The sequence below is a fragment of the Crocodylus siamensis genome, chromosome 1 (assembly GCF_052110815.1).
Source record: "Crocodylus siamensis isolate JL-2025a chromosome 1, ASM5211081v1, whole genome shotgun sequence".
NCBI classification, from domain to species: Eukaryota; Metazoa; Chordata; order Crocodylia; family Crocodylidae; genus Crocodylus; species Crocodylus siamensis.
Window position 1 is genome coordinate 235,412,479 of NC_143395.1, and position 15,162 is coordinate 235,427,640.

The following is a 15,162-nucleotide window of genomic DNA, read 5'->3' on the forward strand; positions in this document are numbered from 1 at the left end:
ATTTTAGTATCACCCTTCTCCTATGATATGAGGATAGAGACTAAGGGTTGAATGTTTTAGTACTTGGACCATAGGTCTAGAAGCTTATCTAAGCAAACTTGAGTACCTTTACCCAACTCTGCCACTGACCTTGTGTTATCTTGAGTTAACCAACTGACTGCTCTGGTTTTCACCTTTCCCATTTCTAAACCTAAGATAATACCTTTTGGGGAATAAACCATATAAGATCTTCTCATGAAGGGAGATATTCAAAGGCCGAGAATTATATCATAATTATTTTTCTTCTTATCCCTGCTGTACACTTTTTTTCACATATAATATCACTTGGAGATGATTAATAGAGCTTCATGGATTTTATTTTTAGCATGAGTTATGAAAGACTTTCCTAAAGAATAATAGATGTTAAATGTTACCCGAGATTAAAACTTTTAAACTTTGTCTCATATTTCACAGATTTGTATATAACCTTCAGACTGTGTCAGTCTTTATTTTGAATATGCTGATGAAATCACTTTGCTTGAGAGATGTTTTTGTTCAGTAATGAAACTCAAAACTACCTACCATGGTGAACAGATGATGTTTTTCTGTCCAATACACTAATATTCATCAATGCAATATGTTCAAGCAAAGTTCAAGTATGAATATAGATAACTAGGATATTCCAGGAGCCCATCAGATAATCTCCCTTAGGTCTTGATCTTTTTAGCAACATGGTGACCTTTAGTTTATACTTTTGGAAGGAAAAAGTAATATTTTATCATTCAGTTCTATCAGTGCTAAAGTAATTAGCTTCCAATCACTAGCAATGCTATTGTTTATTTCTCATTTAAGGCCAAATTTTGACAGCTGCACTTACACTAAGCAGTATTTTCCTGTGAGTAAAACCATCAAAATCAACAGAACTATTCACAGCATACCATACCACTCAGTGTACATAAGTGTTTCAAAAGTTGGCCCTTAATATTTTGAGCTTATGTGATGGACAAATTTAAAAACTGGTTTTGCTTCACAAATTTTCTTGCCATTGGGCTCATCTACTTTGTATGTTTACTGCGGAGTAGACTAATTAGCTACTCAGTAAATGTTGTGTGTCTAAATGGGTGCCTCTATTAGGCTGGAATAAATTAATGAAATCCATTGCAGGGTAATACTTGTAAATACAAGTACTAATCTACTACAGAGTTTTTCACTCTGAAGCAATGCATGTGAAGATACTACCTCGGCTGCCTGGACATGAGGATGATTCAGTGTGGGGACTCTTTGTAGGCTAGTCCTGTGCTGAAGCACCCTTGTACATCAGCCAACCCCTCTGCAGTACTGAGCTGAGGGGAGCAGACCCCCAGGTCCCCTACCAGCCAGGACTGTTCAAACCTGGCTCAATTTGCTGTTGTCCCAGGTACGTGTTGAAATGATATGCCCAGGAGCAATAAGCTCCAGAATTTATTGCTTTGCATTAATTGCACATGTAGATGTGCTATTGTCATTTTAATGATCTTTATCCTGAATGAACCTATGCACCATTTTCTTTGGTAGCAGTATGTAACTTATAATTTCTGTGATTTTTTTTTTTTTCTGAAGATGAGAATTTACTTTTAAAGGCTGTTATGTGAAGTTTGGGTTATAAAAACAGAAGCATTCAAAAAAGGTTCACACTCAGTAAAAGATCTCACAATCCTCATTTTTTAAAATTTTGATCTTGTATCATTTGCTATGGTAAATCTTATTAAAACTAAGTAAACTGGGCAATATAATCCTATAAAATATTATCACTTCGGAGTCATTCCAAAGGACATTTATTTGGTTCCAGTTGATAGTAAAGAGTTTATTTGCATATTGGTTGTTTAAAACCTACTTATAGTTTAAACAACATTAGCAAGGCTACAAATTACAGCCCTTTGGGAAAATTGACCTGTATTATTCTGGGGAAATGTTATAGTCTGTTTAGTGTATTTATACCATTTGGTCAAAGATCATCATTTGGCCCAAAGCATCTTTGTTTGAAACTCTGTTGTGACAGTTTGTGAAAATCCAAATGTGCTTACATTGAAATTTCGATTTTCTATGTGAGTGTATCAATTTTGACAAAATATTGTTTTTGAAAAATAATTAGAACAAACTTATTGTAAAAAAAAAAAAAAGAAAAGAAATGTAAAGCAAAACATTTTATTTTTGGAGTGCATCATTTTCCAGTTCTACAATCAGCATAAAAATAAATTTATCTCTGTCTTAGTTGATTTGTACAGAGGCTTTTCAATTAAAAAAAAGAAAGCTGACAGAATTATTAGTCACACTGAGTGCTACATTAATGCAGAAGAAATCTTACTGTTTCCAATGAAGATTCACAGAGAGAAAAACACTACTAAATGTGATTAGGGAAGCAATATCTATTTGAGTGTCTTTATGTTGAAGTTGGGGCCTGATGAGCTTAGAAATATTAAATATTCGGATAGAATTCTTGGCTCAGTGGAATCAGTGTGAGCTTTGCCATTCAGTGGGCTCCAAGATTTTACTCTCATTTTCTACTGGTCAATCATTTAAATGTAAGAAGTAATGGGGACTGTATCAACATATATCCGGCTACATAGAAGAATGGGACTGAGGGTAGAGGCAGAAAGGAGGACTAGGTAAGGAGACAATGTCTGACCTTCAAATCATTCTGCCAGAGACAAATTAAGTTACCTTCAAATAAAAATCTTTATTATTCAGTGTTTTTCCATCACTTCTTAAAAGTATACATGCCTTGCATTTTTAATAAAATAGAGCAATGGGAAGGCGAAAATAATTGGTATTTTACAATGTAATTTCCACTGTTGCTCATTACACCCATCTCAAACTTCCCTACAGGGTCTGAATATACGAGGTAGGGCTGTGTGAGGCTTTGGACTGTGCTTCAGATTTGGAGAAGCTTTGGATGCTTTGGCGTCTGAAGCAGCACGTCTGGATTGAAGCGCTGGCTTCTTTAGGCTTCGGAAAAGCTTCAGAGCCACTTTAGAGATCCTGCCATAGGGTATAATGGGGAATCAATGAAATATCTATAACTTTGTTGTCCTTTGTCCAATTTGGATGAAACTTGCTGGAGTGGTAACCTCTGCTAAGAGCATGAAGTCTGCCAAGCTTTAAGAAGATCGGTACAGGGGTTTGGGGGGAACTGCACCCCACATTCTTGAAAACAAAACTCATGTCACGTGCATGTGTACCACCACAGTGGGGTGAAAACTGCAGGGGTGGTAGGCATTGGTAGGCCTGCCAAGTTTCAAGAAGATCAGTGTGGGGAATTGGGGGGAACTGTACCTCAAGCTGCCGACAGGCAAAATTCTTGACGTGACCCTGTGTGTGTTAAGGCGCAGCAGGCTGAAAACTGCAGGGGTGGTGGCCCCTGCTCAGGCCACCACCCCTGCAGTTTTCACCGCCCCCCGTGGCGATACACATACATGTGACATGAGTTTTGCTTTCAAGAATTTGGAGTTCAGTTCCCCCTGAACCCCTGCACCAATCTTCTTGAATTGTGGTAGGTTTCATGCTGTCAGCAGAGGCTACCACCACAGCAAGTTTCATCCAAATTGGACAAAAAACAACAAAGTTATAGACATTTCATTGATTCCCCATTATGCCCTATGGACAGATCTCCTAGGTGACTCCAAAGCTTCATAGATGCTTTGGCTGGATTGAGGCAGAAGCCAGGTCTGGAGCTCCAGATTGGATCCCTGGCATCCAAAGTGGCCGGATCCAAAGCTGGATCGAATAGCTGCCTACTTGCACAGGCCTACTATGAGGCACTCAATTACTTGTGAATAGCATGGCTGTAAATCCTGTCAAGTTGGTAGCACTTTGTAATACATGTCAAGGATATTTTAATGCTTTTGGTATTTATTCTAAATATGTTAATTATCAGTATAAACAGTCAGATATGAGGTAGTTTAAAGCAGATATGTTATTATATAGCATAGTCAGTATGTAAAGTAGGATCTGAGAGTTATCACAATGGTGCATTATGAGGATGTCTCATAGGATGTGAACAAGCCATTGTGGGATGCTGTCTAAACATGAGTCAGGATCCCAAGTGTAGAAGCATTCACCACTTGCCTGGAGGAAGTGTGGGCAATGAGAGGTAAGGTGAGGGAGAGGGGCTGGCTGGATCAGGTTTGTGTGGGGAGGAGGCTGGTAGGTCTGTGGGGTGGGGGGAAATAGTACATCTGGAGAGGAAGTTGGTGGTTTCAGGGCAGGAGCTGGTGGGTCTTCAGGGGCCTTGCCTGATGCAGAGAGGTAGATATAGTTATGGGGGGTGGGGCAGGGGGATGAAAGGGAAGGGAAAGGAAGGAAATAGCCTGCTTGAGATGCATGTTAAAAGAGCACTGTCTGGGGCCTAATGGTGAGTGCCTGGGCTTTCCCAGCCCTGGGGCTGTGCTGTGAATAAGTGTAAGCACTTGCTTGGCTAGGTTAACCCTTACTAGATTTAATTAACTGTTTCTCCTTATAAAGTTAATTCACCTCTGAGGTGAACTAAGTTCATATCAGGAGCACCATTTTTAGGGCAGCCTAAGCTCTGTTACACACCAGGGCATTGGTTACACACCAGGGCATTGGTTACACACCAGGGCATTTACATCAGCTTACCCTTGGCAATGCTTGTACATAACCATAGCAGCACAAATATCGTATTATTCACTAAACTAGAGTTGGGTTTGAACCAAACTCATGAAATAGCCATCCCATAAAAATAAAATGTGCATTTTAAAATAAAATTCAGTTGTTTTGCAGCTTTCCCTATTCTTAAGGGAAATTTGTATGTAAAAAAAGTATACTCTGATCAAATAAGGACATTTCCCCTCCCAGCTGGGATTTTGAAAAGTGCTTTTGAAAGTCAATGGGACATCATCTTTTAAGTCATTTTAATTCCCAGTTTGGGATTTAAATATTTTTCTTTTTGGAGGCTGAGGAGTTGAAAGGGAGCTATTCAGGAAAGTATTTAATTGCTTACTCATTTCTAATGATAAACAGTACGGAGACAGTGTGAGCCCAGTTTATGAAAGTATGTATAGTCATTAGCTTTATTTGCTTTGGCAGAGGTGAAAATCAATATTGCATGTTCATATTCCTAACCAGGGCTGTCCTATTCATGGTTTATGAGGGGTTAATCTGCAGCCCATGGGATCTTGCCTAGCTGCCCCTCTACCTAGCCACTGTGCCCCCCACAACTGCCAGGATCTCTACTTCCTGCCCCAACCTGTGGGAACAGAGTAGGGTGGCCCATAGAGGCCCTTGCAGCCTGTAGATTTAGCGGGGGGAGGGCATTTTTCCCATGGAGCCCATATGGCCTCTATAGCCCATGCATTGGAGGGGGAGATGGGGCATGTAGCCAATGCACCATAGCAGGGACAGGAGAATGCATGTGGCAGGAAAGGGTGGGGAGTCTACACGGCCTGTGTGGCATGGGTGACGCATGTGATTTGCAGCCCCTGCTCAGAAGTTAGACAGCCCTTCTAACCATCCTGACAGGTCTTTATATGATTCTGATGTTGTGTTGTGTAACCTTTAACAGCAAATAGATTGATCTGTAGCCTAACTGCAGAGGCTACATTTCATTTCATCAGCTTATAAATAATATTAGTGATGTTTTGCTGCAAAACTAGTATGCATTTTTGATAAGGACTAAGGAATAGATTAAGTTCTGAGGCATTTTCTGGGTTGACTTTCACTATACCAAGGATTTTGATTACTGCTCAATTCTAGGATGTTTTTCTGTTTACTCTAATCTCCTTATCTCATGACCCTCATAGATGTTGTATGTATCCTGACTGCTGCTTATAAGACTTTCAAAATTCTGGTTTGCATTGTTTCATTTCACTCCAGAAATTGAAAGGAACATTTCTGTATGGCTTCAGCCCTGGACCTAGTCAAAACTTTTTAGACAAAAAAACTGCTTTTTGCTTAAATAGAAACCATCAGAAACAGTTTACCATAGTTGTAAAAAAAAAATCCCAACCAAACAAACAAAAAACAAAAAAACCAAACAAACTCAACCCCCCCCAAAAAGAACAAAGTAAAAGAAAATTAATTTTAAAAGGGAAAAAAAACCCCTTAAAACATAAAACATACAAAAATCTGGGTGGACACAATGGAGAGGAGTTTTCTCAGTTTTATAATGGATGTCCCCCAAATTTGGGGGGATGATAAACACGAAAATGTTCATTGCTGTTCAAGTTTTAGTGGAGGATGATAATTATCAAAATTCCTGACTGGTTCTGTGAAGCTTGTGATGCTTGAAAAGCAAGAACCACAAGGTCTAGTTCTCATTTACACATTTAACATCATTTTGGCAGTATAAAGAGGCCTTAAACAGTTATAAATTACTTTCATTTTGAGGCCTTCTTTAAACATGAGTGTTTTTTCATGTTTCATGTTGCTGCCAACCAAGCCAAGAAACGGGCCTATCATTACATTACATAGACATCATGTTGCTATTTGACTAGATAGAGTTATTCAGCTCCCTGATTTAAGAAAGAAACTTCAGTGCTCCATAGCCTGATCTGGTTCCCAAAAGCTTTCTGTGAGCAATTCAAGGTGTTGGTTTTGCCCTGTTGGGTGCAGGTGCATCTATACATGTGCTTTAATGCACAGTAGCCTATTCTACTGTGTATTAAAGCAGTGTATATAAAATGTGTTACTAATCAAATGCACTGTAGAAAAGACTACTGTGAATTAAGCATCACCTAAAAAAGTGTGTGCTTCGCTAATGCATATTACAGCAGCTTAATGTGCATTCATTTAGTATGCATCAGCTATCCCTTGATACACGGATGATATCTTCTGGGGGAGCGGGGCAGAGAATTACTGGTAAGTTTTAAGGTGGTTAAAGGGTCCAGTCCATGCTCTGCAAGTTTTTCCACAGATATGACAAGTGGTGCCTTGGGGTGGCAGGGGCAAAACTGTGGGACAGGATGCTGGGTGCTTGCCTTCCTCCTCTGCCATTTCTCAGTTTCCTGAGTAAGACCGTTCTCTTCAAAGTGGGCTGTGTAGCTATTATAAGTTTCCTATTATGAATTAGGCTTGTTCTTATGTATAGCAAGATGAAGATTTCTTTGTGATATTTTAAATGTATGGATGAAAGAGTGTGGAGCGGCTGGAAAAGTATAGTAGGCTCTGTGTTAATAAATAGGTTACTAAATAGTAGGCTATACTAAGAAAAGGCTGAAGATGCAATTCCAAATCCAGTCTGTACCAGACAAGGAATGTGATAATTAGAAGAAACAAAACTGAAGATGCTGTCTGCAACCCTTCAAGGCTGAAGGCCCCGTCTGCACCTGACATGGCCTGCACCAGTTATAATGAAGGAATGTGGTAAATAGAGTGTTTGAGGATAAACACCTGTGACAGTGATGTGTGAGTCTGACCACTGATGGAAAAGTACTGAGATTCAAACAAAGAAGGCAAGGAGTCAGGAAAGATGAAACTGGTCATCCAACACCAAGTTGATGCCCCCTATAAAGGGAAGAGACTTAGCAGCAAGAGGTTGGGTAACACTGCATACTCCTCTGGAGCACAGGCATGTGTCTGACAAGGCTTTGCTCCTCATTTCGTACTCCTAGGCTGGTCACCTAGTGCAATACTGAGCAACAGACTTTGGTAACTATAACTTCTGCAGAGTAATTGGGAGTGAGTGTGTGTTTGAACATATGAGACTCTTTTGAATATTTTAATCAATAGATGCGGCATCTTGCCTTATCCCCCTCAAAGTCTCACTTGTCATTTGAGCGACTGATAAATTGTATAAGAGCTGTAGCTTGATATATGGTGTAGCACCGTTGAGACCTGTTACTAACCAGCACTTCCCAGTTTGTAGGGTTGATGCCACCCTTCTTAAGTTATGCTTTCAAGGTGTCTTTGTAGTACATCCTCTGTCCTCCACAGCTCCTTTTATCATGACTAAGTTGAGAGAAGAGGACTTGCTTCAGGAGATAACTGTCAACCAGCTGCATATAGTGGCCAACCCAGTAGAGTTGATGTTTCATGATCTTTGCCTCAGTGTTGGTTATGTTAGCTGCAGAGAGGATGCTAGCATTGGTGCAGTGATCTTCCCATCTAATGTGGAGAATCTGCCTGAGGCAATGCTGATGGAACCATTCCAAGTGCTTAAGATGGCTTCAATATGTCATGCATGTCTCATACCTGTAAAGGAGTATGGGAATAACCACTGCATTGTAGACCAGGATCTTAGTTTCCATCTGCAGATCTTGGTCAGCAAAGACACAGAGAATCAGCTTTACAAAGGATACATTGGCACAGTGAATCCCATGTTCTTTTTCTACATCAAGACTGACTGGGAGAGGTGGCTGCCAAGGTATGGTAAATGCTCAACGTTTTCCAGGAATTCTCCAACAATAGTAATTAGGACATCTTTGAGAAGGGGGAGGTGGTGATTCAGAAGTATGCAAGTAAGAATCTTCCCAGCAATGGAAGGGAGGGCAGTGCCTCAATAGTTCCCGCACACTGACTTGTTCCCTTTCTTGAAAATGGTCACAATGTTGGCATTCTTTAAGTCAGGTGGAACTTCTTCCTTAACCCATATTTTGATGAGAAGTTGGTGAAATTTTTGCACTAGTGCTGTTCCCCCAGCTTTGAAGACCTCTGCGGAGATATGTCATGTATGAGCCTCTTTTCAGGTTATTTTCCTTTTAAAAAAAAAAAACACTGAAATTTGTACTCCTAAATCATTTAGACATTTTTTTAAAGCTCTGCTCACCATCTTAAACAGATTTTATAATATTTACTGCATCCAAATTTCAAAATTTGAACTAGAATTAGGAATAACTACTTAGGCCTCATATACATATCAACTATGTTGTTTTCTGAGAACCGTGGGAACAGCATCTTTCTGTTTCAATGACAGATCTTGTCTGTGATGTACACTTAGAAGGGTTTTTTTTCTCCTGCAGACAGTCTAATGCAAGGACAGGTGGTCCAGGAAAAAAATAATCTTACACTTTTTTTTAGCTTTTATCAGGTAGATCCACTTTTTCTGAATTGGGGTTTAGTCTATTGTCTGCTATAATGCAATTATGTTTGTTTTTATTCAAAGCTCAGTGAACCAGACTTTGGCAGCAAGACCTAATAAGCCTTCTATATGTTTTAAAAAGCCAACTGCATATGCTGGTCCATGGGAAAGTGTCTTCCTTTAAAAATCTCTTAATCCTCTCCCTCACCATTTGTCTGTGTTACACTGTATATTAGTCATCTGCAACATATATTGTCAGGTAGTCCATCTGTATGCCTCATTCTAGTAAGCATACTTGTATCTCATACACAAATCTAATATACTACAAAGACTTTTCTAGTTAAAGATGAAGGTGATATCATAGATCTTTTGGTTTCATTCCGTTACTGTAAATAGAAATGTTGATATAACTATAGAGATAATGATTTCAACTTGGTTTTAAAGAACTCATTGGATAACAAGGAAAATGGAAGGTTTTTAAATGCAAGAAAATTTAAAAACATCTGCTAATTTTTGAAATTTTGTAGAAACCCCTTTATAGAATCTGTTTATGGTTTATTTAAGCCAAGATCATGAGCTCTGAGTAATTATCATGGCATCTTTGATCAAGATGCAGTGAAATCTGCACAAGCTCTTCAATGGTGCTGAACACTTGCAGTCACCATTGACATCAGCTGCATATGCAGTTGCTCAGTATTTCTGAACATAAGAAAGAAATACTCACTTACAGTGCAGATGGCCAACCCAGTATATAGTAAGTATTTGGGATTGGTTGGGTGATTAGTCATGCAGGATTCCCTGTGTATCCCCTGGGCTTCTCAGAGTGGGTATCAAGCCTTGTATATGCAGGGTAAATTGGGTCAATGACCTCTATGGGTTAGTGTTGGCATAAACTAGATGAAGAGCCAGGGATTTATATACCAGGTAAAAATGACATTTTAAAATTGCAGTTATTGTTAGATCCTGTAAGTAGAAGTTGCAGCTATTGGTATGCGGTGTAATACTTTTGGATACATGAGAACATTCACTGCACCCAGGGCACATCTACATGTGCAAAAGATCTGAGAGCAGTTTACTCTCAGGAGTAAATACTCCCAGGCATGAGTCTACATGTGCAGGGATGCAGGAGCAGATATGCTGCTCCTAGCAGCAGACAGCTTCCACTACGTGCAGCCCTACAAGTGGACCCTGCAGCAGCAAGGGGGAGCGCTAGGTTCTCCCTGGGTGTTAGCTCAGGGGCCCGGAGACAGCTGTCTCCTAGGAGGGGTTGAAACATTGTTCCCTGCCCCTGGGAGCTCCCAGCCCCTGCTCCATGTTCACAGAGCCACAGCTGGAGGATCCTTATCTCCAGGCCTGTATCCCATGACCACAGAGCTGGTGCTGGGATATAACCATCTCCCAGCCTCAGCCCCATGATTGCGAAGCAGGAGCTGAGACCTCGCTGCTGCCAGGCCAGGGAGACATTGTCCCCACCCAGGCTTGTGTGGCAGAACGCACTCCAGCGGCAGGCATCTCCCAGAGACACGGAGCAATCTCCCTCCTCTGGCTGTCCTTAAGAGGGTCTTGAAGAAGCAGTTGGATCTGGTTGTTGTGCCCAGCATAGGCTCATATTAAATGGTCCTCATTGGTTATAGCTCAGACTTGGAATGAAGCAAATTTATATGAGACTGCTTGGCTCCATGTAATTTCTGAACACATGGTCTCAGGAGTAAAACAAGTCAAGAAAATATCCTGAGTAATATCCCAAGTGATAATTTTTTGAGTTTGTACTTAGGTAGAACAGACCATGGGACCATATAGTGAGTAATGTATTCCGCATTAAAAACAAGTACTAGGTATTTTTAAATAGGAAGTACAAAAGCAAAGAAAACAGAGAAGAACTAATAAATGGTCAAAGGTTTTGCCGTTTGAGGTTGTGGAAAGCTAGGCATTACCTGAATTGTGTCTGAGGAGTAGGGACAAAGCATTTAGAGATCATAACTGAGAAGATATGGCTAATGGACATGAATAGTGAATCTTAATAAAGGATTGAGAAACTGAAAGTTAGAAGTACTAAGTCATGAGGGACTATCACAGTAAATACAAAACTAAGCAGTCCATGGATGTGTTTCAGGTGGTTGTTGGTACAGTTTTTACAAGGGGCATCAGTTGCTTTAGGCATTATGAACTCTAACAAAAACTGTAGAGCCAGAGATAGACAAAAAGTTTATACCATTGTGTTTGTTATTACCCTGCAGTTTTTTTAAAAAAGTAATGAACAGAGAATACAAACTTCTAAAACAGTTATTTTGCCCAATCCAGGATTAATAAAAAGTTATCGTTTGTTTTCCAAAATGTATACTTTTTATTTAAACCAGATATTTTATTTAACTGGACTTACATTTTTTTTGTTTTAAGCTGTATTTTATCCTTTTTAAATAAATTTAAAATGAAATTTAAATTTATTCCAAAATGTTATTGGGACCTAAATTATTATAATTTTTAAAGCATTAAAAAGAAATAAATATGCTGAATTAAAGCTTTCTTTAAATTCATAATGAATAAAAATGAGTAAAAATAGGAAAAGATCTATTAGTTTTAAAAGTTTAAAGGGTGGCCTAAATAGCTAAAGAGATTAACTAATTTTCAAGAAACTTAGGTAAGTAGAAATTAAATTTCCAATCACCTACACTTGGCCTATTTGAATTTTTTTCAAGTCTAACTCAAATTAATCAGTTTTCACTGAATAATGCTACTCCATCTATTAAATAAATCATGTCATTGTAAATGTGAAATGTGCTTTGATAAGAGAAATGTATGTGTTGAAATGTATGTAGGTTTTGTTTAATGTAAGTACATTTTATAAACTGTTTTATGTGTTTTATTAAATTCCAATTATCATCTTAATGTAGTTGCTTGACACAAATTGTGAGCAAAAATTAATTATTTAGTAAATAAGGAATCTATCATTCACCTTTTCATGGCATACAAATATGTATAATTAATAAGACTCTGAAAATATTGGGCTATATAACTGCAGAAGCATTTATAGTGCACCATCATAGGTAGTAAAAAGATCTATCAACTCTAGTGTAAAGGCCCTATTTACTTGTAAATCTGCTTCTTTTAATGGATTTTACCAACCAGTGAGAATATTTCTTTGTTTAGAAAATAACTGAAGTTCAAAGGAAAATGTTGATTAAAATCAATTATTTATATTGAGATTCCAATGGATAATATAAAACATGATTTACATGCATGTGCTTGAAATCAATCCATTCTATTCCAGTCCAGAGAATGAAAGATAAAAGTATACTGGCATAAGTTACATTAGTTATGGTATTTTTTCCTGTGTTTGTGCATTCTGCTAAAGGCATAAACTGTTCTTCTGCTGCCTATCAGAATGGCACTATAATTATTGTATTATTCATGGGATATCCCAAAATAGTGCATATCTGTCCATTACTGAGCTCAATGTAGTTTACATCTCCTCATATTCTGAGTGAGAATATGCTCAAAAAGAGAAACTTTATTCTTAGTCCATGGGGGTTTCTTATGTGAAGCCAGGGTTAGCTGAAACCAACTTACAAACCGTTTACTGGTATCGCCAAAATAAGACTTGCAATCAACCTTCCAAAGAAAACAGAAATTTCTAGCTACAAAGGTCTAATTTGCAAATAGCAGATATACAAATAGTACAAATGCAGGAGAGATTTGGGGGCTAAAGACATGCTCCCTAGGGCATTTGACAAAAATGCAATGGAACATGTTAATAGTGAGACAGAGCAGATGCCTATTTACACAATCTCAGATGAAATAAAAACTGTGATTGCCAGAGCTACTCCTGATGGTAAAAGTGTATGGAATGTGGTTAAGGCTGATAATTACAGGGTTCCCAGGGTGGCATATATAGAGCCCTTATTATCAATTTATGGGAAGCTTTCTCTACTAGATGGAATATATTTTAAAGCCACCAGTATCCCTTTCGGGGTTGAAAAATTCTAGAGAAAGTTTAAAGATATTTCATGTTGGCCTTAAATGAACAAGCATGCTGAGGATGTTTTTCACATTGGTTGTATGTGACAAAAATACAGTCCAGGTTTTGCTAAAGACCCCATGTTAGTGGCAGAAGAAAATTGCCCCTCACTACATCAGCATCATTTTATTTCTGTTTGCTGGACAAAAAAAGTATGTTCTTACTTCAGACTGCTATTCTTACTTCCCTGAGATACCTACTAAAAGATACTACACCTCTACACACAATCATGTGTATTAAATCCATTCTTTGACGTGGTGTATGCATCTTACATATTAATGCCTGATGATAGGCGACAGCTCTTGTGCATGAGTTTAGATAGCTTGTGCTGGTACAGGTTAGTGAGGAACAGGTTTAGTACAGGTTGTTGAAAAGTGGTGCATAGAGTTAAGCATCTTTTTAAAAGGATGATGGAATTGGAGTGTAATCTATCTTTAGCACTGTGCAATTACAGCAAAACATTGATGCAGCATGATTTGCCACTAGGTAAAATTTTGTTCAATAGAAACCTGAAAACAAGAATGCTTTCTTTGCACAATCTAATGTGCATTTGGAGAGGATTTGCAGACATGCAAAGAAACAGAGAAAGAAAAATAATCAATATTAGTTGGGTTCCAGGACTGCTATTGTTTCATGAAAAAGACTGTGATGAGAAATACTAGTTGCAAACTGCTGTGCAATGCAAGAGGTAGCAACACAGTTGTTAAAAGAGGAGATGAGCACCCATCTTGCTTGAGGTTTCAGAAAGTCAACAACCACAGTGGGCCCCAGGACACAGCACAAACAGAAGTAATGGGTTCATTGCCACCTGACAACAGTGGTGCTGATGTCTGAGGAGAAACCTGTAGGACCACTGAACAACATATGGCACCGCAGAAACTAAGTCCACTGGGGGAAGTCCATAGTGTGGAACTCTGCCACCATCTCATTCTGCACCTCATTGGCATCCCTGGTAGGGTCCGGGTAACAGCATGAGGCCTAAGTGGCAGCAGTGTGGTGACAGGGAGCCTTGCATGCCATGATGAACCTAGCCATGCAGCTGTGCTATGCAGGGGAGCACGCAGGGTCAAGACTGATCTTGGCCAGGCAGCAGTTGGTGCAGTGGTAAAGCAGGGCAACAGCCAGGGTCTCAAGCAGGAGCCTGGGCACTGGACATTACTCTCAGGGCATGGGGGTGAAGCCGCCATCATATGGTGGGCACAGGCTCTGGTGATAGAGCTGCAGCATGCTGGCACAGGTCTCTTCAGGCTGCTCTGGGACAGGAAGGCAGGTGAGCAGAGAGCAGGGCTGGCTTTTAAAGATGGCCACAGGCAGCTGTGAGTGGAACCTCCAGCTTCCCCTGGCTGCTTCAAGGGGCCAGTGCGGGGCCAGAAAGGCTGGGAGCAGACTGCAGCCGGGAACAGCAAATCTGCTCCCAATTGCCAACTCACGTAGACATCTGTCCAGGATGAGTTTACTCCAGAGTAAATGACTTCAGGGTAAACCCATTCAGCAGCATGTGCACATGTAGATGTGCCCTGTGAAAAGCTAAATAATCTGCCTTGTGTCATCTAACAGGCATTCCATCTGCAGGCTGTTAAGACCCTGATAGGTTTTAAGGCCTTATAAACAGAATTAATTTATATCTCTGCATCTGATCCTGAATCTGTGTAGATCAAGGAAATTTGAAATTCACAGAATTTTTTTGAATGCATACATTCCTGATACATCTTTAATTAGTCAAAGGTAAAATTTCCACTGACTTTAATGTCGTCAAAACCTAAATGATGGCAATACATTCATTTTAAGTATTTTCCACAGTAGGGTAATGTTTATTCCTAAAGTTTCAGCATATATTGCAACATGTGAACTTATGGTCAAGAGGTAATTATGGATATGATGGTCTACCTCATTTCAATCCCATTCATACTTGTCCACTTATTGTAATTCTTTGGAAATGTCTTAACACTAAAACGATGATGAGACATTTAGTACATACAAACATAAAATTGGTACCTGCTGTAAATCCTTAATGGAGCCCCTCGAAGAGGCAATTCAAAGATTTTTCAGATTAGTTAATTTACTAAATATAACTCTTTCAAATAGATCCCTGTGATGGTATCACATCTGGATCACAGGGATATGGCACATCTTGAATCAAGGATATAAACTCTTA